The sequence below is a fragment of the Convolutriloba macropyga genome, chromosome 9, assembly GCF_964194025.1.
Source record: "Convolutriloba macropyga chromosome 9, txConMacr16.3, whole genome shotgun sequence".
NCBI lineage: Eukaryota > Metazoa > Xenacoelomorpha > Acoela > Convolutidae > Convolutriloba > Convolutriloba macropyga.
Window position 1 is genome coordinate 62,232,640 of NC_134476.1, and position 22,162 is coordinate 62,254,801.

The 22,162-nt window shown below is 40.8% G+C and overlaps 1 protein-coding gene and 8 non-coding genes across 9 annotated transcripts in view; 8 read left to right on the forward strand and 1 right to left on the reverse strand.

Annotated features, from left to right (window-relative positions):
- LOC142345923 (ATP-dependent RNA helicase DHX8-like) overlaps positions 1–22,162 on the reverse strand; it is a 468,212-nt gene that overhangs the window by 408,700 nt on the left and 37,350 nt on the right. The gene's annotated exons all lie outside the window — the stretch shown is intronic.
- Positions 986–1,104, forward strand: LOC142347450 (5S ribosomal RNA). Its single transcript, XR_012760442.1, has one exon. It is a non-coding gene; the product is annotated as a 5S ribosomal RNA (ribosomal RNA).
- Positions 3,557–3,675, forward strand: LOC142347451 (5S ribosomal RNA). Its single transcript, XR_012760443.1, has one exon. It is a non-coding gene; the product is annotated as a 5S ribosomal RNA (ribosomal RNA).
- LOC142347454 (5S ribosomal RNA) lies at positions 5,188–5,306 on the forward strand. The gene has a single exon (XR_012760445.1). It is a non-coding gene; the product is annotated as a 5S ribosomal RNA (ribosomal RNA).
- Positions 7,195–7,313, forward strand: LOC142347455 (5S ribosomal RNA). The gene has a single exon (XR_012760446.1). It is a non-coding gene; the product is annotated as a 5S ribosomal RNA (ribosomal RNA).
- LOC142347456 (5S ribosomal RNA) lies at positions 10,142–10,260 on the forward strand. The gene has a single exon (XR_012760447.1). It is a non-coding gene; the product is annotated as a 5S ribosomal RNA (ribosomal RNA).
- On the forward strand, positions 12,525–12,643 carry LOC142347457 (5S ribosomal RNA). Its single transcript, XR_012760448.1, has one exon. It is a non-coding gene; the product is annotated as a 5S ribosomal RNA (ribosomal RNA).
- Positions 14,720–14,838, forward strand: LOC142347458 (5S ribosomal RNA). The gene has a single exon (XR_012760449.1). It is a non-coding gene; the product is annotated as a 5S ribosomal RNA (ribosomal RNA).
- Positions 21,991–22,109, forward strand: LOC142347459 (5S ribosomal RNA). The gene has a single exon (XR_012760450.1). It is a non-coding gene; the product is annotated as a 5S ribosomal RNA (ribosomal RNA).

A 22,162-nucleotide genomic window follows, 5' to 3' on the forward strand; every position in this document is an offset into this window, starting at 1 on the left:
GCTGTGCCCGATTTTTTTATTCTATCCCCGACTATGGCTCAAGTGGAGCTTGCCCACAAAAAATGAGCAAAATCGGACTAAAATTGACGATTTGGTGACCAAAACCATGTTCGGTGATCGAAAAAGTTAAGCCTCATCGAGCGCGGATACTTTTTTGAAAATTGGTAAAAACGTGTCCAAAATGGTTCGCTGTGCCCGATTTTTTTATTCTATCCCCAACTATGGCTCAAGTGGAGCTTGCCCACAAAAAATGAGCAAAATCGGACTAAAATTGACGATTTGGTGACCAAAACAAAGTTCGGTGATCGAAAAAGTTAAGCCTCATCGAGCGCGGATACTTTTTGTAAATGACAATTTCAGCGATAACCATTGCTCCAAACACACCCCACATACTTGTATAGGCCATTCTAATTGTTCCCCCGCTTGTGCTTACTGTGTATTTGATATTTGGAACGCTCTCGGAAACATCAATACTAATTGCAAAGTTTCCCTTTATTAAACTAACTTTTAAGTTAGTGCAAATCGCTTAGTTCCATTCTTTAGGCTGCACTCCGCTAACGCAGAGTGCATTCAAATAAAACTTATCAAATAGAGTTGATACTTACCTATTTAATAAGTTTATCACAACAATTAGGCTAAAAGCAATTCAGCTATGATTTTCCCAAGTACCGGCCTAAACCCACTGAAGTCATGCTTCCGGTTCAATGTCCGGTTGAGCAGGTTCCTGGGACCCAATTCATCTCTCCTTTGTTTTGGGGCCGTTCCACTGTATTGTGGATGGTTGGAAGCAAAAAGTTTGTGCGTTGGTCATGATACACTGTATGGCTACGAATTGCATAAATTATAACACAACAGTGGCTAAATTTGCATGTATTAAGTGACTATTTTGCAAACCGCAAGGCGGCCAGTTAAAGTAATCCTATATATGAATATAAGACTACAATACAATGCTGTTGTATATAAATTCGCTCCCACTTACGCAAATGCCTACGACCATACCATGTTGAATGCACCGGTTCTCGTCCGATCACCGAAGTTAAGCAACATTGGGCCTGGTTAGTACTTGGATGGGTGACCGCTTGGGAACACCAGGTGTTGTAGGCTTTTTCTTTTGAGTATTAAAGCCTCACAGAATAATAATATTTGATATCTACACATTTTAGAGCCTCCAAAAGCCTCGGTGATCGAAAAAGTTAAGCCTCATCGAGCGCGGATACTTTTTTGAAAATCGGTAAAAACGTGTCCAAAATGGTTCGCTGTGCCCGATTTTTTTATTTTATCCCCAACCATGGCTCAAGTGGAGCTTGCCCACAAAAAATGAGCAAAATCGGACTAAAATTGACGATTTGGTGACCAAAACCAAGTTCGGTGATCGAAAAAGTTAAGCCTCATCGAGCGCGGATACTTTTTTGAAAATTGGTAAAAACGTGTCCAAAATGGTTCGCTGTGCCCGATTTTTTTATTCTATCCCCGACTATGGCTCAAGTGGAGCTTGCCCACAAAAAATGAGCAAAATCGGACTAAAATTGACGATTTGGTGACCAAAACCATGTTCGGTGATCGAAAAAGTTAAGCCTCATCGAGCGCGGATACTTTTTTGAAAATTGGTAAAAACGTGTCCAAAATGGTTCGCTGTGCCCGATTTTTTTATTCTATCCCCAACTATGGCTCAAGTGGAGCTTGCCCACAAAAAATGAGCAAAATCGGACTAAAATTGACGATTTGGTGACCAAAACAAAGTTCGGTGATCGAAAAAGTTAAGCCTCATCGAGCGCGGATACTTTTTTGAAAATTGGTAAAAACGTGTCCAAAATGGTTCGCTGTGCCCGATTTTTTTATTCTATCCCCGACTATGGCTCAAGTGGAGCTTGCCCACAAAAAATGAGCAAAATCGGACTAAAATTGACGATTTGGTGACCAAAACCATGTTCGGTGATCGAAAAAGTTAAGCCTCATCGAGCGCGGATACTTTTTTGAAAATTGGTAAAAACGTGTCCAAAATGGTTCGCTGTGCCCGATTTTTTTATTCTATCCCCAACTATGGCTCAAGTGGAGCTTGCCCACAAAAAATGAGCAAAATCGGACTAAAATTGACGATTTGGTGACCAAAACAAAGTTCGGTGATCGAAAAAGTTAAGCCTCATCGAGCGCGGATACTTTTTTGAAAATTGGTAAAAACGTGTCCAAAATGGTTCGCTGTGCCCGATTTTTTTATTCTATCCCCGACTATGGCTCAAGTGGAGCTTGCCCACAAAAAATGAGCAAAATCGGACTAAAATTGACGATTTGGTGACCAAAACCATGTTCGGTGATCGAAAAAGTTAAGCCTCATCGAGCGCGGATACTTTTTTGAAAATTGGTAAAAACGTGTCCAAAATGGTTCGCTGTGCCCGATTTTTTTATTCTATCCCCAACTATGGCTCAAGTGGAGCTTGCCCACAAAAAATGAGCAAAATCGGACTAAAATTGACGATTTGGTGACCAAAACAAAGTTCGGTGATCGAAAAAGTTAAGCCTCATCGAGCGCGGATACTTTTTTGAAAATTGGTAAAAACGTGTCCAAAATGGTTCGCTGTGCCCGATTTTTTTATTCTATCCCCGACTATGGCTCAAGTGGAGCTTGCCCACAAAAAATGAGCAAAATCGGACTAAAATTGACGATTTGGTGACCAAAACCATGTTCGGTGATCGAAAAAGTTAAGCCTCATCGAGCGCGGATACTTTTTTGAAAATTGGTAAAAACGTGTCCAAAATGGTTCGCTGTGCCCGATTTTTTTATTCTATCCCCAACTATGGCTCAAGTGGAGCTTGCCCACAAAAAATGAGCAAAATCGGACTAAAATTGACGATTTGGTGACCAAAACAAAGTTCGGTGATCGAAAAAGTTAAGCCTCATCGAGCGCGGATACTTTTTGTAAATGACAATTTCAGCGATAACCATTGCTCCAAACACACCCCACATACTTGTATAGGCCATTCTAATTGTTCCCCCGCTTGTGCTTACTGTGTATTTGATATTTGGAACGCTCTCGGAAACATCAATACTAATTGCAAAGTTTCCCTTTATTAAACTAACTTTTAAGTTAGTGCAAATCGCTTAGTTCCATTCTTTAGGCTGCACTCCGCTAACGCAGAGTGCATTCAAATAAAACTTATCAAATAGAGTTGATACTTACCTATTTAATAAGTTTATCACAACAATTAGGCTAAAAGCAATTCAGCTATGATTTTCCCAAGTACCGGCCTAAACCCACTGAAGTCATGCTTCCGGTTCAATGTCCGGTTGAGCAGGTTCCTGGGACCCAATTCATCTCTCCTTTGTTTTGGGGCCGTTCCACTGTATTGTGGATGGTTGGAAGCAAAAAGTTTGTGCGTTGGTCATGATACACTGTATGGCTACGAATTGCATAAATTATAACACAACAGTGGCTAAATTTGCATGTATTAAGTGACTATTTTGCAAACCGCAAGGCGGCCAGTTAAAGTAATCCTATATATGAATATAAGACTACAATACAATGCTGTTGTATATAAATTCGCTCCCACTTACGCAAATGCCTACGACCATACCATGTTGAATGCACCGGTTCTCGTCCGATCACCGAAGTTAAGCAACATTGGGCCTGGTTAGTACTTGGATGGGTGACCGCTTGGGAACACCAGGTGTTGTAGGCTTTTTCTTTTGAGTATTAAAGCCTCACAGAATAATAATATTTGATATCTACACATTTTAGAGCCTCCAAAAGCCTCGGTGATCGAAAAAGTTAAGCCTCATCGAGCGCGGATACTTTTTTGAAAATCGGTAAAAACGTGTCCAAAATGGTTCGCTGTGCCCGATTTTTTTATTTTATCCCCAACCATGGCTCAAGTGGAGCTTGCCCACAAAAAATGAGCAAAATCGGACTAAAATTGACGATTTGGTGACCAAAACCATGTTCGGTGATCGAAAAAGTTAAGCCTCATCGAGCGCGGATACTTTTTTGAAAATTGGTAAAAACGTGTCCAAAATGGTTCGCTGTGCCCGATTTTTTTATTCTATCCCCAACTATGGCTCAAGTGGAGCTTGCCCACAAAAAATGAGCAAAATCGGACTAAAATTGACGATTTGGTGACCAAAACAAAGTTCGGTGATCGAAAAAGTTAAGCCTCATCGAGCGCGGATACTTTTTTGAAAATTGGTAAAAACGTGTCCAAAATGGTTCGCTGTGCCCGATTTTTTTATTCTATCCCCGACTATGGCTCAAGTGGAGCTTGCCCACAAAAAATGAGCAAAATCGGACTAAAATTGACGATTTGGTGACCAAAACCATGTTCGGTGATCGAAAAAGTTAAGCCTCATCGAGCGCGGATACTTTTTTGAAAATTGGTAAAAACGTGTCCAAAATGGTTCGCTGTGCCCGATTTTTTTATTCTATCCCCAACTATGGCTCAAGTGGAGCTTGCCCACAAAAAATGAGCAAAATCGGACTAAAATTGACGATTTGGTGACCAAAACAAAGTTCGGTGATCGAAAAAGTTAAGCCTCATCGAGCGCGGATACTTTTTGTAAATGACAATTTCAGCGATAACCATTGCTCCAAACACACCCCACATACTTGTATAGGCCATTCTAATTGTTCCCCCGCTTGTGCTTACTGTGTATTTGATATTTGGAACGCTCTCGGAAACATCAATACTAATTGCAAAGTTTCCCTTTATTAAACTAACTTTTAAGTTAGTGCAAATCGCTTAGTTCCATTCTTTAGGCTGCACTCCGCTAACGCAGAGTGCATTCAAATAAAACTTATCAAATAGAGTTGATACTTACCTATTTAATAAGTTTATCACAACAATTAGGCTAAAAGCAATTCAGCTATGATTTTCCCAAGTACCGGCCTAAACCCACTGAAGTCATGCTTCCGGTTCAATGTCCGGTTGAGCAGGTTCCTGGGACCCAATTCATCTCTCCTTTGTTTTGGGGCCGTTCCACTGTATTGTGGATGGTTGGAAGCAAAAAGTTTGTGCGTTGGTCATGATACACTGTATGGCTACGAATTGCATAAATTATAACACAACAGTGGCTAAATTTGCATGTATTAAGTGACTATTTTGCAAACCGCAAGGCGGCCAGTTAAAGTAATCCTATATATGAATATAAGACTACAATACAATGCTGTTGTATATAAATTCGCTCCCACTTACGCAAATGCCTACGACCATACCATGTTGAATGCACCGGTTCTCGTCCGATCACCGAAGTTAAGCAACATTGGGCCTGGTTAGTACTTGGATGGGTGACCGCTTGGGAACACCAGGTGTTGTAGGCTTTTTCTTTTGAGTATTAAAGCCTCACAGAATAATAATATTTGATATCTACACATTTTAGAGCCTCCAAAAGCCTCGGTGATCGAAAAAGTTAAGCCTCATCGAGCGCGGATACTTTTTTGAAAATTGGTAAAAACGTGTCCAAAATGGTTCGCTGTGCCCGATTTTTTTATTCTATCCCCGACTATGGCTCAAGTGGAGCTTGCCCACAAAAAATGAGCAAAATCGGACTAAAATTGACGATTTGGTGACCAAAACCATGTTCGGTGATCGAAAAAGTTAAGCCTCATCGAGCGCGGATACTTTTTTGAAAATTGGTAAAAACGTGTCCAAAATGGTTCGCTGTGCCCGATTTTTTTATTCTATCCCCAACTATGGCTCAAGTGGAGCTTGCCCACAAAAAATGAGCAAAATCGGACTAAAATTGACGATTTGGTGACCAAAACAAAGTTCGGTGATCGAAAAAGTTAAGCCTCATCGAGCGCGGATACTTTTTTGAAAATTGGTAAAAACGTGTCCAAAATGGTTCGCTGTGCCCGATTTTTTTATTCTATCCCCGACTATGGCTCAAGTGGAGCTTGCCCACAAAAAATGAGCAAAATCGGACTAAAATTGACGATTTGGTGACCAAAACCATGTTCGGTGATCGAAAAAGTTAAGCCTCATCGAGCGCGGATACTTTTTTGAAAATTGGTAAAAACGTGTCCAAAATGGTTCGCTGTGCCCGATTTTTTTATTCTATCCCCAACTATGGCTCAAGTGGAGCTTGCCCACAAAAAATGAGCAAAATCGGACTAAAATTGACGATTTGGTGACCAAAACAAAGTTCGGTGATCGAAAAAGTTAAGCCTCATCGAGCGCGGATACTTTTTTGAAAATTGGTAAAAACGTGTCCAAAATGGTTCGCTGTGCCCGATTTTTTTATTCTATCCCCGACTATGGCTCAAGTGGAGCTTGCCCACAAAAAATGAGCAAAATCGGACTAAAATTGACGATTTGGTGACCAAAACCATGTTCGGTGATCGAAAAAGTTAAGCCTCATCGAGCGCGGATACTTTTTTGAAAATTGGTAAAAACGTGTCCAAAATGGTTCGCTGTGCCCGATTTTTTTATTCTATCCCCAACTATGGCTCAAGTGGAGCTTGCCCACAAAAAATGAGCAAAATCGGACTAAAATTGACGATTTGGTGACCAAAACAAAGTTCGGTGATCGAAAAAGTTAAGCCTCATCGAGCGCGGATACTTTTTGTAAATGACAATTTCAGCGATAACCATTGCTCCAAACACACCCCACATACTTGTATAGGCCATTCTAATTGTTCCCCCGCTTGTGCTTACTGTGTATTTGATATTTGGAACGCTCTCGGAAACATCAATACTAATTGCAAAGTTTCCCTTTATTAAACTAACTTTTAAGTTAGTGCAAATCGCTTAGTTCCATTCTTTAGGCTGCACTCCGCTAACGCAGAGTGCATTCAAATAAAACTTATCAAATAGAGTTGATACTTACCTATTTAATAAGTTTATCACAACAATTAGGCTAAAAGCAATTCAGCTATGATTTTCCCAAGTACCGGCCTAAACCCACTGAAGTCATGCTTCCGGTTCAATGTCCGGTTGAGCAGGTTCCTGGGACCCAATTCATCTCTCCTTTGTTTTGGGGCCGTTCCACTGTATTGTGGATGGTTGGAAGCAAAAAGTTTGTGCGTTGGTCATGATACACTGTATGGCTACGAATTGCATAAATTATAACACAACAGTGGCTAAATTTGCATGTATTAAGTGACTATTTTGCAAACCGCAAGGCGGCCAGTTAAAGTAATCCTATATATGAATATAAGACTACAATACAATGCTGTTGTATATAAATTCGCTCCCACTTACGCAAATGCCTACGACCATACCATGTTGAATGCACCGGTTCTCGTCCGATCACCGAAGTTAAGCAACATTGGGCCTGGTTAGTACTTGGATGGGTGACCGCTTGGGAACACCAGGTGTTGTAGGCTTTTTCTTTTGAGTATTAAAGCCTCACAGAATAATAATATTTGATATCTACACATTTTAGAGCCTCCAAAAGCCTCGGTGATCGAAAAAGTTAAGCCTCATCGAGCGCGGATACTTTTTTGAAAATTGGTAAAAACGTGTCCAAAATGGTTCGCTGTGCCCGATTTTTTTATTCTATCCCCGACTATGGCTCAAGTGGAGCTTGCCCACAAAAAATGAGCAAAATCGGACTAAAATTGACGATTTGGTGACCAAAACCATGTTCGGTGATCGAAAAAGTTAAGCCTCATCGAGCGCGGATACTTTTTTGAAAATTGGTAAAAACGTGTCCAAAATGGTTCGCTGTGCCCGATTTTTTTATTCTATCCCCAACTATGGCTCAAGTGGAGCTTGCCCACAAAAAATGAGCAAAATCGGACTAAAATTGACGATTTGGTGACCAAAACAAAGTTCGGTGATCGAAAAAGTTAAGCCTCATCGAGCGCGGATACTTTTTTGAAAATTGGTAAAAACGTGTCCAAAATGGTTCGCTGTGCCCGATTTTTTTATTCTATCCCCGACTATGGCTCAAGTGGAGCTTGCCCACAAAAAATGAGCAAAATCGGACTAAAATTGACGATTTGGTGACCAAAACCATGTTCGGTGATCGAAAAAGTTAAGCCTCATCGAGCGCGGATACTTTTTTGAAAATTGGTAAAAACGTGTCCAAAATGGTTCGCTGTGCCCGATTTTTTTATTCTATCCCCAACTATGGCTCAAGTGGAGCTTGCCCACAAAAAATGAGCAAAATCGGACTAAAATTGACGATTTGGTGACCAAAACAAAGTTCGGTGATCGAAAAAGTTAAGCCTCATCGAGCGCGGATACTTTTTTGAAAATTGGTAAAAACGTGTCCAAAATGGTTCGCTGTGCCCGATTTTTTTATTCTATCCCCGACTATGGCTCAAGTGGAGCTTGCCCACAAAAAATGAGCAAAATCGGACTAAAATTGACGATTTGGTGACCAAAACCATGTTCGGTGATCGAAAAAGTTAAGCCTCATCGAGCGCGGATACTTTTTTGAAAATTGGTAAAAACGTGTCCAAAATGGTTCGCTGTGCCCGATTTTTTTATTCTATCCCCAACTATGGCTCAAGTGGAGCTTGCCCACAAAAAATGAGCAAAATCGGACTAAAATTGACGATTTGGTGACCAAAACAAAGTTCGGTGATCGAAAAAGTTAAGCCTCATCGAGCGCGGATACTTTTTTGAAAATTGGTAAAAACGTGTCCAAAATGGTTCGCTGTGCCCGATTTTTTTATTCTATCCCCGACTATGGCTCAAGTGGAGCTTGCCCACAAAAAATGAGCAAAATCGGACTAAAATTGACGATTTGGTGACCAAAACCATGTTCGGTGATCGAAAAAGTTAAGCCTCATCGAGCGCGGATACTTTTTTGAAAATTGGTAAAAACGTGTCCAAAATGGTTCGCTGTGCCCGATTTTTTTATTCTATCCCCAACTATGGCTCAAGTGGAGCTTGCCCACAAAAAATGAGCAAAATCGGACTAAAATTGACGATTTGGTGACCAAAACCATGTTCGGTGATCGAAAAAGTTAAGCCTCATCGAGCGCGGATACTTTTTTGAAAATTGGTAAAAACGTGTCCAAAATGGTTCGCTGTGCCCGATTTTTTTATTCTATCCCCAACTATGGCTCAAGTGGAGCTTGCCCACAAAAAATGAGCAAAATCGGACTAAAATTGACGATTTGGTGACCAAAACAAAGTTCGGTGATCGAAAAAGTTAAGCCTCATCGAGCGCGGATACTTTTTTGAAAATTGGTAAAAACGTGTCCAAAATGGTTCGCTGTGCCCGATTTTTTTATTCTATCCCCGACTATGGCTCAAGTGGAGCTTGCCCACAAAAAATGAGCAAAATCGGACTAAAATTGACGATTTGGTGACCAAAACCATGTTCGGTGATCGAAAAAGTTAAGCCTCATCGAGCGCGGATACTTTTTTGAAAATTGGTAAAAACGTGTCCAAAATGGTTCGCTGTGCCCGATTTTTTTATTCTATCCCCAACTATGGCTCAAGTGGAGCTTGCCCACAAAAAATGAGCAAAATCGGACTAAAATTGACGATTTGGTGACCAAAACAAAGTTCGGTGATCGAAAAAGTTAAGCCTCATCGAGCGCGGATACTTTTTGTAAATGACAATTTCAGCGATAACCATTGCTCCAAACACACCCCACATACTTGTATAGGCCATTCTAATTGTTCCCCCGCTTGTGCTTACTGTGTATTTGATATTTGGAACGCTCTCGGAAACATCAATACTAATTGCAAAGTTTCCCTTTATTAAACTAACTTTTAAGTTAGTGCAAATCGCTTAGTTCCATTCTTTAGGCTGCACTCCGCTAACGCAGAGTGCATTCAAATAAAACTTATCAAATAGAGTTGATACTTACCTATTTAATAAGTTTATCACAACAATTAGGCTAAAAGCAATTCAGCTATGATTTTCCCAAGTACCGGCCTAAACCCACTGAAGTCATGCTTCCGGTTCAATGTCCGGTTGAGCAGGTTCCTGGGACCCAATTCATCTCTCCTTTGTTTTGGGGCCGTTCCACTGTATTGTGGATGGTTGGAAGCAAAAAGTTTGTGCGTTGGTCATGATACACTGTATGGCTACGAATTGCATAAATTATAACACAACAGTGGCTAAATTTGCATGTATTAAGTGACTATTTTGCAAACCGCAAGGCGGCCAGTTAAAGTAATCCTATATATGAATATAAGACTACAATACAATGCTGTTGTATATAAATTCGCTCCCACTTACGCAAATGCCTACGACCATACCATGTTGAATGCACCGGTTCTCGTCCGATCACCGAAGTTAAGCAACATTGGGCCTGGTTAGTACTTGGATGGGTGACCGCTTGGGAACACCAGGTGTTGTAGGCTTTTTCTTTTGAGTATTAAAGCCTCACAGAATAATAATATTTGATATCTACACATTTTAGAGCCTCCAAAAGCCTCGGTGATCGAAAAAGTTAAGCCTCATCGAGCGCGGATACTTTTTTGAAAATTGGTAAAAACGTGTCCAAAATGGTTCGCTGTGCCCGATTTTTTTATTCTATCCCCGACTATGGCTCAAGTGGAGCTTGCCCACAAAAAATGAGCAAAATCGGACTAAAATTGACGATTTGGTGACCAAAACCATGTTCGGTGATCGAAAAAGTTAAGCCTCATCGAGCGCGGATACTTTTTTGAAAATTGGTAAAAACGTGTCCAAAATGGTTCGCTGTGCCCGATTTTTTTATTCTATCCCCAACTATGGCTCAAGTGGAGCTTGCCCACAAAAAATGAGCAAAATCGGACTAAAATTGACGATTTGGTGACCAAAACAAAGTTCGGTGATCGAAAAAGTTAAGCCTCATCGAGCGCGGATACTTTTTTGAAAATTGGTAAAAACGTGTCCAAAATGGTTCGCTGTGCCCGATTTTTTTATTCTATCCCCGACTATGGCTCAAGTGGAGCTTGCCCACAAAAAATGAGCAAAATCGGACTAAAATTGACGATTTGGTGACCAAAACCATGTTCGGTGATCGAAAAAGTTAAGCCTCATCGAGCGCGGATACTTTTTTGAAAATTGGTAAAAACGTGTCCAAAATGGTTCGCTGTGCCCGATTTTTTTATTCTATCCCCAACTATGGCTCAAGTGGAGCTTGCCCACAAAAAATGAGCAAAATCGGACTAAAATTGACGATTTGGTGACCAAAACAAAGTTCGGTGATCGAAAAAGTTAAGCCTCATCGAGCGCGGATACTTTTTTGAAAATTGGTAAAAACGTGTCCAAAATGGTTCGCTGTGCCCGATTTTTTTATTCTATCCCCGACTATGGCTCAAGTGGAGCTTGCCCACAAAAAATGAGCAAAATCGGACTAAAATTGACGATTTGGTGACCAAAACCATGTTCGGTGATCGAAAAAGTTAAGCCTCATCGAGCGCGGATACTTTTTTGAAAATTGGTAAAAACGTGTCCAAAATGGTTCGCTGTGCCCGATTTTTTTATTCTATCCCCAACTATGGCTCAAGTGGAGCTTGCCCACAAAAAATGAGCAAAATCGGACTAAAATTGACGATTTGGTGACCAAAACAAAGTTCGGTGATCGAAAAAGTTAAGCCTCATCGAGCGCGGATACTTTTTTGAAAATTGGTAAAAACGTGTCCAAAATGGTTCGCTGTGCCCGATTTTTTTATTCTATCCCCGACTATGGCTCAAGTGGAGCTTGCCCACAAAAAATGAGCAAAATCGGACTAAAATTGACGATTTGGTGACCAAAACCATGTTCGGTGATCGAAAAAGTTAAGCCTCATCGAGCGCGGATACTTTTTTGAAAATTGGTAAAAACGTGTCCAAAATGGTTCGCTGTGCCCGATTTTTTTATTCTATCCCCAACTATGGCTCAAGTGGAGCTTGCCCACAAAAAATGAGCAAAATCGGACTAAAATTGACGATTTGGTGACCAAAACAAAGTTCGGTGATCGAAAAAGTTAAGCCTCATCGAGCGCGGATACTTTTTGTAAATGACAATTTCAGCGATAACCATTGCTCCAAACACACCCCACATACTTGTATAGGCCATTCTAATTGTTCCCCCGCTTGTGCTTACTGTGTATTTGATATTTGGAACGCTCTCGGAAACATCAATACTAATTGCAAAGTTTCCCTTTATTAAACTAACTTTTAAGTTAGTGCAAATCGCTTAGTTCCATTCTTTAGGCTGCACTCCGCTAACGCAGAGTGCATTCAAATAAAACTTATCAAATAGAGTTGATACTTACCTATTTAATAAGTTTATCACAACAATTAGGCTAAAAGCAATTCAGCTATGATTTTCCCAAGTACCGGCCTAAACCCACTGAAGTCATGCTTCCGGTTCAATGTCCGGTTGAGCAGGTTCCTGGGACCCAATTCATCTCTCCTTTGTTTTGGGGCCGTTCCACTGTATTGTGGATGGTTGGAAGCAAAAAGTTTGTGCGTTGGTCATGATACACTGTATGGCTACGAATTGCATAAATTATAACACAACAGTGGCTAAATTTGCATGTATTAAGTGACTATTTTGCAAACCGCAAGGCGGCCAGTTAAAGTAATCCTATATATGAATATAAGACTACAATACAATGCTGTTGTATATAAATTCGCTCCCACTTACGCAAATGCCTACGACCATACCATGTTGAATGCACCGGTTCTCGTCCGATCACCGAAGTTAAGCAACATTGGGCCTGGTTAGTACTTGGATGGGTGACCGCTTGGGAACACCAGGTGTTGTAGGCTTTTTCTTTTGAGTATTAAAGCCTCACAGAATAATAATATTTGATATCTACACATTTTAGAGCCTCCAAAAGCCTCGGTGATCGAAAAAGTTAAGCCTCATCGAGCGCGGATACTTTTTTGAAAATCGGTAAAAACGTGTCCAAAATGGTTCGCTGTGCCCGATTTTTTTATTTTATCCCCAACCATGGCTCAAGTGGAGCTTGCCCACAAAAAATGAGCAAAATCGGACTAAAATTGACGATTTGGTGACCAAAACCAAGTTCGGTGATCGAAAAAGTTAAGCCTCATCGAGCGCGGATACTTTTTTGAAAATTGGTAAAAACGTGTCCAAAATGGTTCGCTGTGCCCGATTTTTTTATTCTATCCCCGACTATGGCTCAAGTGGAGCTTGCCCACAAAAAATGAGCAAAATCGGACTAAAATTGACGATTTGGTGACCAAAACCATGTTCGGTGATCGAAAAAGTTAAGCCTCATCGAGCGCGGATACTTTTTTGAAAATTGGTAAAAACGTGTCCAAAATGGTTCGCTGTGCCCGATTTTTTTATTCTATCCCCAACTATGGCTCAAGTGGAGCTTGCCCACAAAAAATGAGCAAAATCGGACTAAAATTGACGATTTGGTGACCAAAACAAAGTTCGGTGATCGAAAAAGTTAAGCCTCATCGAGCGCGGATACTTTTTTGAAAATTGGTAAAAACGTGTCCAAAATGGTTCGCTGTGCCCGATTTTTTTATTCTATCCCCGACTATGGCTCAAGTGGAGCTTGCCCACAAAAAATGAGCAAAATCGGACTAAAATTGACGATTTGGTGACCAAAACCATGTTCGGTGATCGAAAAAGTTAAGCCTCATCGAGCGCGGATACTTTTTTGAAAATTGGTAAAAACGTGTCCAAAATGGTTCGCTGTGCCCGATTTTTTTATTCTATCCCCAACTATGGCTCAAGTGGAGCTTGCCCACAAAAAATGAGCAAAATCGGACTAAAATTGACGATTTGGTGACCAAAACAAAGTTCGATGATCGAAAAAGTTAAGCCTCATCGAGCGCGGATACTTTTTTGAAAATTGGTAAAAACGTGTCCAAAATGGTTCGCTGTGCCCGATTTTTTTATTCTATCCCCGACTATGGCTCAAGTGGAGCTTGCCCACAAAAAATGAGCAAAATCGGACTAAAATTGACGATTTGGTGACCAAAACCATGTTCGGTGATCGAAAAAGTTAAGCCTCATCGAGCGCGGATACTTTTTTGAAAATTGGTAAAAACGTGTCCAAAATGGTTCGCTGTGCCCGATTTTTTTATTCTATCCCCAACTATGGCTCAAGTGGAGCTTGCCCACAAAAAATGAGCAAAATCGGACTAAAATTGACGATTTGGTGACCAAAACAAAGTTCGGTGATCGAAAAAGTTAAGCCTCATCGAGCGCGGATACTTTTTGTAAATGACAATTTCAGCGATAACCATTGCTCCAAACACACCCCACATACTTGTATAGGCCATTCTAATTGTTCCCCCGCTTGTGCTTACTGTGTATTTGATATTTGGAACGCTCTCGGAAACATCAATACTAATTGCAAAGTTTCCCTTTATTAAACTAACTTTTAAGTTAGTGCAAATCGCTTAGTTCCATTCTTTAGGCTGCACTCCGCTAACGCAGAGTGCATTCAAATAAAACTTATCAAATAGAGTTGATACTTACCTATTTAATAAGTTTATCACAACAATTAGGCTAAAAGCAATTCAGCTATGATTTTCCCAAGTACCGCCCTAAACCCACTGAAGTCATGCTTCCGGTTCAATGTCCGGTTGAGCAGGTTCCTCGGACCCAATTCATCTCTCCTTTGTTTTGGGGCCGTTCCACTGTATTGTGGATGGTTGGAAGCAAAAAGTTTGTGCGTTGGTCATGATACACTGTATGGCTACGAATTGCATAAATTATAACACAACAGTGGCTAAATTTGCATGTATTAAGTGACTATTTTGCAAACCGCAAGGCGGCCAGTTAAAGTAATCCTATATATGAATATAAGACTACAATACAATGCTGTTGTATATAAATTCGCTCCCACTTACGCAAATGCCTACGACCATACCATGTTGAATGCACCGGTTCTCGTCCGATCACCGAAGTTAAGCAACATTGGGCCTGGTTAGTACTTGGATGGGTGACCGCTTGGGAACACCAGGTGTTGTAGGCTTTTTCTTTTGAGTATTAAAGCCTCACAGAATAATAATATTTGATATCTACACATTTTAGAGCCTCCAAAAGCCTCGGTGATCGAAAAAGTTAAGCCTCATCGAGCGCGGATACTTTTTTGAAAATCGGTAAAAACGTGTCCAAAATGGTTCGCTGTGCCCGATTTTTTTATTTTATCCCCAACCATGGCTCAAGTGGAGCTTGCCCACAAAAAATGAGCAAAATCGGACTAAAATTGACGATTTGGTGACCAAAACCAAGTTCGGTGATCGAAAAAGTTAAGCCTCATCGAGCGCGGATACTTTTTTGAAAATTGGTAAAAACGTGTCCAAAATGGTTCGCTGTGCCCGATTTTTTTATTCTATCCCCGACTATGGCTCAAGTGGAGCTTGCCCACAAAAAATGAGCAAAATCGGACTAAAATTGACGATTTGGTGACCAAAACCATGTTCGGTGATCGAAAAAGTTAAGCCTCATCGAGCGCGGATACTTTTTTGAAAATTGGTAAAAACGTGTCCAAAATGGTTCGCTGTGCCCGATTTTTTTATTCTATCCCCAACTATGGCTCAAGTGGAGCTTGCCCACAAAAAATGAGCAAAATCGGACTAAAATTGACGATTTGGTGACCAAAACAAAGTTCGGTGATCGAAAAAGTTAAGCCTCATCGAGCGCGGATACTTTTTTGAAAATTGGTAAAAACGTGTCCAAAATGGTTCGCTGTGCCCGATTTTTTTATTCTATCCCCGACTATGGCTCAAGTGGAGCTTGCCCACAAAAAATGAGCAAAATCGGACTAAAATTGACGATTTGGTGACCAAAACCATGTTCGGTGATCGAAAAAGTTAAGCCTCATCGAGCGCGGATACTTTTTTGAAAATTGGTAAAAACGTGTCCAAAATGGTTCGCTGTGCCCGATTTTTTTATTCTATCCCCGACTATGGCTCAAGTGGAGCTTGCCCACAAAAAATGAGCAAAATCGGACTAAAATTGACGATTTGGTGACCAAAACCATGTTCGGTGATCGAAAAAGTTAAGCCTCATCGAGCGCGGATACTTTTTTGAAAATTGGTAAAAACGTGTCCAAAATGGTTCGCTGTGCCCGATTTTTTTATTCTATCCCCAACTATGGCTCAAGTGGAGCTTGCCCACAAAAAATGAGCAAAATCGGACTAAAATTGACGATTTGGTGACCAAAACAAAGTTCGGTGATCGAAAAAGTTAAGCCTCATCGAGCGCGGATACTTTTTTGAAAATTGGTAAAAACGTGTCCAAAATGGTTCGCTGTGCCCGATTTTTTTATTCTATCCCCGACTATGGCTCAAGTGGAGCTTGCCCACAAAAAATGAGCAAAATCGGACTAAAATTGACGATTTGGTGACCAAAACCATGTTCGGTGATCGAAAAAGTTAAGCCTCATCGAGCGCGGATACTTTTTTGAAAATTGGTAAAAACGTGTCCAAAATGGTTCGCTGTGCCCGATTTTTTTATTCTATCCCCAACTATGGCTCAAGTGGAGCTTGCCCACAAAAAATGAGCAAAATCGGACTAAAATTGACGATTTGGTGACCAAAACAAAGTTCGGTGATCGAAAAAGTTAAGCCTCATCGAGCGCGGATACTTTTTTGAAAATTGGTAAAAACGTGTCCAAAATGGTTCGCTGTGCCCGATTTTTTTATTCTATCCCCGACTATGGCTCAAGTGGAGCTTGCCCACAAAAAATGAGCAAAATCGGACTAAAATTGACGATTTGGTGACCAAAACCATGTTCGGTGATCGAAAAAGTTAAGCCTCATCGAGCGCGGATACTTTTTTGAAAATTGGTAAAAACGTGTCCAAAATGGTTCGCTGTGCCCGATTTTTTTATTCTATCCCCGACTATGGCTCAAGTGGAGCTTGCCCACAAAAAATGAGCAAAATCGGACTAAAATTGACGATTTGGTGACCAAAACCATGTTCGGTGATCGAAAAAGTTAAGCCTCATCGAGCGCGGATACTTTTTTGAAAATTGGTAAAAACGTGTCCAAAATGGTTCGCTGTGCCCGATTTTTTTATTCTATCCCCAACTATGGCTCAAGTGGAGCTTGCCCACAAAAAATGAGCAAAATCGGACTAAAATTGACGATTTGGTGACCAAAACAAAGTTCGGTGATCGAAAAAGTTAAGCCTCATCGAGCGCGGATACTTTTTTGAAAATTGGTAAAAACGTGTCCAAAATGGTTCGCTGTGCCCGATTTTTTTATTCTATCCCCGACTATGGCTCAAGTGGAGCTTGCCCACAAAAAATGAGCAAAATCGGACTAAAATTGACGATTTGGTGACCAAAACCATGTTCGGTGATCGAAAAAGTTAAGCCTCATCGAGCGCGGATACTTTTTTGAAAATTGGTAAAAACGTGTCCAAAATGGTTCGCTGTGCCCGATTTTTTTATTCTATCCCCGACTATGGCTCAAGTGGAGCTTGCCCACAAAAAATGAGCAAAATCGGACTAAAATTGACGATTTGGTGACCAAAACCATGTTCGGTGATCGAAAAAGTTAAGCCTCATCGAGCGCGGATACTTTTTTGAAAATTGGTAAAAACGTGTCCAAAATGGTTCGCTGTGCCCGATTTTTTTATTCTATCCCCGACTATGGCTCAAGTGGAGCTTGCCCACAAAAAATGAGCAAAATCGGACTAAAATTGACGATTTGGTGACCAAAACCATGTTCGGTGATCGAAAAAGTTAAGCCTCATCGAGCGCGGATACTTTTTTGAAAATTGGTAAAAACGTGTCCAAAATGGTTCGCTGTGCCCGATTTTTTTATTCTATCCCCAACTATGGCTCAAGTGGAGCTTGCCCACAAAAAATGAGCAAAATCGGACTAAAATTGACGATTTGGTGACCAAAACAAAGTTCGGTGATCGAAAAAGTTAAGCCTCATCGAGCGCGGATACTTTTTTGAAAATTGGTAAAAACGTGTCCAAAATGGTTCGCTGTGCCCGATTTTTTTATTCTATCCCCAACTATGGCTCAAGTGGAGCTTGCCCACAAAAAATGAGCAAAATCGGACTAAAATTGACGATTTGGTGACCAAAACAAAGTTCGGTGATCGAAAAAGTTAAGCCTCATCGAGCGCGGATACTTTTTTGAAAATTGGTAAAAACGTGTCCAAAATGGTTCGCTGTGCCCGATTTTTTTATTCTATCCCCGACTATGGCTCAAGTGGAGCTTGCCCACAAAAAATGAGCAAAATCGGACTAAAATTGACGATTTGGTGACCAAAACCATGTTCGGTGATCGAAAAAGTTAAGCCTCATCGAGCGCGGATACTTTTTTGAAAATTGGTAAAAACGTGTCCAAAATGGTTCGCTGTGCCCGATTTTTTTATTCTATCCCCGACTATGGCTCAAGTGGAGCTTGCCCACAAAAAATGAGCAAAATCGGACTAAAATTGACGATTTGGTGACCAAAACCATGTTCGGTGATCGAAAAAGTTAAGCCTCATCGAGCGCGGATACTTTTTTGAAAATCGGTAAAAACGTGTCCAAAATGGTTCGCTGTGCCCGATTTTTTTATTTTATCCCCAACCATGGCTCAAGTGGAGCTTGCCCACAAAAAATGAGCAAAATCGGACTAAAATTGACGATTTGGTGACCAAAACCAAGTTCGGTGATCGAAAAAGTTAAGCCTCATCGAGCGCGGATACTTTTTTGAAAATTGGTAAAAACGTGTCCAAAATGGTTCGCTGTGCCCGATTTTTTTATTCTATCCCCGACTATGGCTCAAGTGGAGCTTGCCCACAAAAAATGAGCAAAATCGGACTAAAATTGACGATTTGGTGACCAAAACCATGTTCGGTGATCGAAAAAGTTAAGCCTCATCGAGCGCGGATACTTTTTTGAAAATTGGTAAAAACGTGTCCAAAATGGTTCGCTGTGCCCGATTTTTTTATTCTATCCCCAACTATGGCTCAAGTGGAGCTTGCCCACAAAAAATGAGCAAAATCGGACTAAAATTGACGATTTGGTGACCAAAACAAAGTTCGGTGATCGAAAAAGTTAAGCCTCATCGAGCGCGGATACTTTTTTGAAAATTGGTAAAAACGTGTCCAAAATGGTTCGCTGTGCCCGATTTTTTTATTCTATCCCCGACTATGGCTCAAGTGGAGCTTGCCCACAAAAAATGAGCAAAATCGGACTAAAATTGACGATTTGGTGACCAAAACCATGTTCGGTGATCGAAAAAGTTAAGCCTCATCGAGCGCGGATACTTTTTTGAAAATTGGTAAAAACGTGTCCAAAATGGTTCGCTGTGCCCGATTTTTTTATTCTATCCCCGACTATGGCTCAAGTGGAGCTTGCCCACAAAAAATGAGCAAAATCGGACTAAAATTGACGATTTGGTGACCAAAACCATGTTCGGTGATCGAAAAAGTTAAGCCTCATCGAGCGCGGATACTTTTTTGAAAATTGGTAAAAACGTGTCCAAAATGGTTCGCTGTGCCCGATTTTTTTATTCTATCCCCAACTATGGCTCAAGTGGAGCTTGCCCACAAAAAATGAGCAAAATCGGACTAAAATTGACGATTTGGTGACCAAAACAAAGTTCGGTGATCGAAAAAGTTAAGCCTCATCGAGCGCGGATACTTTTTTGAAAATTGGTAAAAACGTGTCCAAAATGGTTCGCTGTGCCCGATTTTTTTATTCTATCCCCGACTATGGCTCAAGTGGAGCTTGCCCACAAAAAATGAGCAAAATCGGACTAAAATTGACGATTTGGTGACCAAAACCATGTTCGGTGATCGAAAAAGTTAAGCCTCATCGAGCGCGGATACTTTTTTGAAAATTGGTAAAAACGTGTCCAAAATGGTTCGCTGTGCCCGATTTTTTTATTCTATCCCCAACTATGGCTCAAGTGGAGCTTGCCCACAAAAAATGAGCAAAATCGGACTAAAATTGACGATTTGGTGACCAAAACAAAGTTCGGTGATCGAAAAAGTTAAGCCTCATCGAGCGCGGATACTTTTTTGAAAATTGGTAAAAACGTGTCCAAAATGGTTCGCTGTGCCCGATTTTTTTATTCTATCCCCGACTATGGCTCAAGTGGAGCTTGCCCACAAAAAATGAGCAAAATCGGACTAAAATTGACGATTTGGTGACCAAAACCATGTTCGGTGATCGAAAAAGTTAAGCCTCATCGAGCGCGGATACTTTTTTGAAAATTGGTAAAAACGTGTCCAAAATGGTTCGCTGTGCCCGATTTTTTTATTCTATCCCCGACTATGGCTCAAGTGGAGCTTGCCCACAAAAAATGAGCAAAATCGGACTAAAATTGACGATTTGGTGACCAAAACCATGTTCGGTGATCGAAAAAGTTAAGCCTCATCGAGCGCGGATACTTTTTTGAAAATTGGTAAAAACGTGTCCAAAATGGTTCGCTGTGCCCGATTTTTTTATTCTATCCCCAACTATGGCTCAAGTGGAGCTTGCCCACAAAAAATGAGCAAAATCGGACTAAAATTGACGATTTGGTGACCAAAACAAAGTTCGGTGATCGAAAAAGTTAAGCCTCATCGAGCGCGGATACTTTTTTGAAAATTGGTAAAAACGTGTCCAAAATGGTTCGCTGTGCCCGATTTTTTTATTCTATCCCCGACTATGGCTCAAGTGGAGCTTGCCCACAAAAAATGAGCAAAATCGGACTAAAATTGACGATTTGGTGACCAAAACCATGTTCGGTGATCGAAAAAGTTAAGCCTCATCGAGCGCGGATACTTTTTTGAAAATTGGTAAAAACGTGTCCAAAATGGTTCGCTGTGCCCGATTTTTTTATTCTATCCCCAACTATGGCTCAAGTGGAGCTTGCCCACAAAAAATGAGCAAAATCGGACTAAAATTGACGATTTGGTGACCAAAACAAAGTTCGGTGATCGAAAAAGTTAAGCCTCATCGAGCGCGGATACTTTTTTGAAAATTGGTAAAAACGTGTCCAAAATGGTTCGCTGTGCCCGATTTTTTTATTCTATCCCCGACTATGGCTCAAGTGGAGCTTGCCCACAAAAAATGAGCAAAATCGGACTAAAATTGACGATTTGGTGACCAAAACCATGTTCGGTGATCGAAAAAGTTAAGCCTCATCGAGCGCGGATACTTTTTTGAAAATTGGTAAAAACGTGTCCAAAATGGTTCGCTGTGCCCGATTTTTTTATTCTATCCCCGACTATGGCTCAAGTGGAGCTTGCCCACAAAAAATGAGCAAAATCGGACTAAAATTGACGATTTGGTGACCAAAACCATGTTCGGTGATCGAAAAAGTTAAGCCTCATCGAGCGCGGATACTTTTTTGAAAATTGGTAAAAACGTGTCCAAAATGGTTCGCTGTGCCCGATTTTTTTATTCTATCCCCAACTATGGCTCAAGTGGAGCTTGCCCACAAAAAATGAGCAAAATCGGACTAAAATTGACGATTTGGTGACCAAAACAAAGTTCGGTGATCGAAAAAGTTAAGCCTCATCGAGCGCGGATACTTTTTGTAAATGACAATTTCAGCGATAACCATTGCTCCAAACACACCCCACATACTTGTATAGGCCATTCTAATTGTTCCCCCGCTTGTGCTTACTGTGTATTTGATATTTGGAACGCTCTCGGAAACATCAATACTAATTGCAAAGTTTCCCTTTATTAAACTAACTTTTAAGTTAGTGCAAATCGCTTAGTTCCATTCTTTAGGCTGCACTCCGCTAACGCAGAGTGCATTCAAATAAAACTTATCAAATAGAGTTGATACTTACCTATTTAATAAGTTTATCACAACAATTAGGCTAAAAGCAATTCAGCTATGATTTTCCCAAGTACCGGCCTAAACCCACTGAAGTCATGCTTCCGGTTCAATGTCCGGTTGAGCAGGTTCCTGGGACCCAATTCATCTCTCCTTTGTTTTGGGGCCGTTCCACTGTATTGTGGATGGTTGGAAGCAAAAAGTTTGTGCGTTGGTCATGATACACTGTATGGCTACGAATTGCATAAATTATAACACAACAGTGGCTAAATTTGCATGTATTAAGTGACTATTTTGCAAACCGCAAGGCGGCCAGTTAAAGTAATCCTATATATGAATATAAGACTACAATACAATGCTGTTGTATATAAATTCGCTCCCACTTACGCAAATGCCTACGACCATACCATGTTGAATGCACCGGTTCTCGTCCGATCACCGAAGTTAAGCAACATTGGGCCTGGTTAGTACTTGGATGGGTGACCGCTTGGGAACACCAGGTGTTGTAGGCTTTTTCTTTTGAGTATTAAAGCCTCACAGAATAATAATATTTGATATCTACACA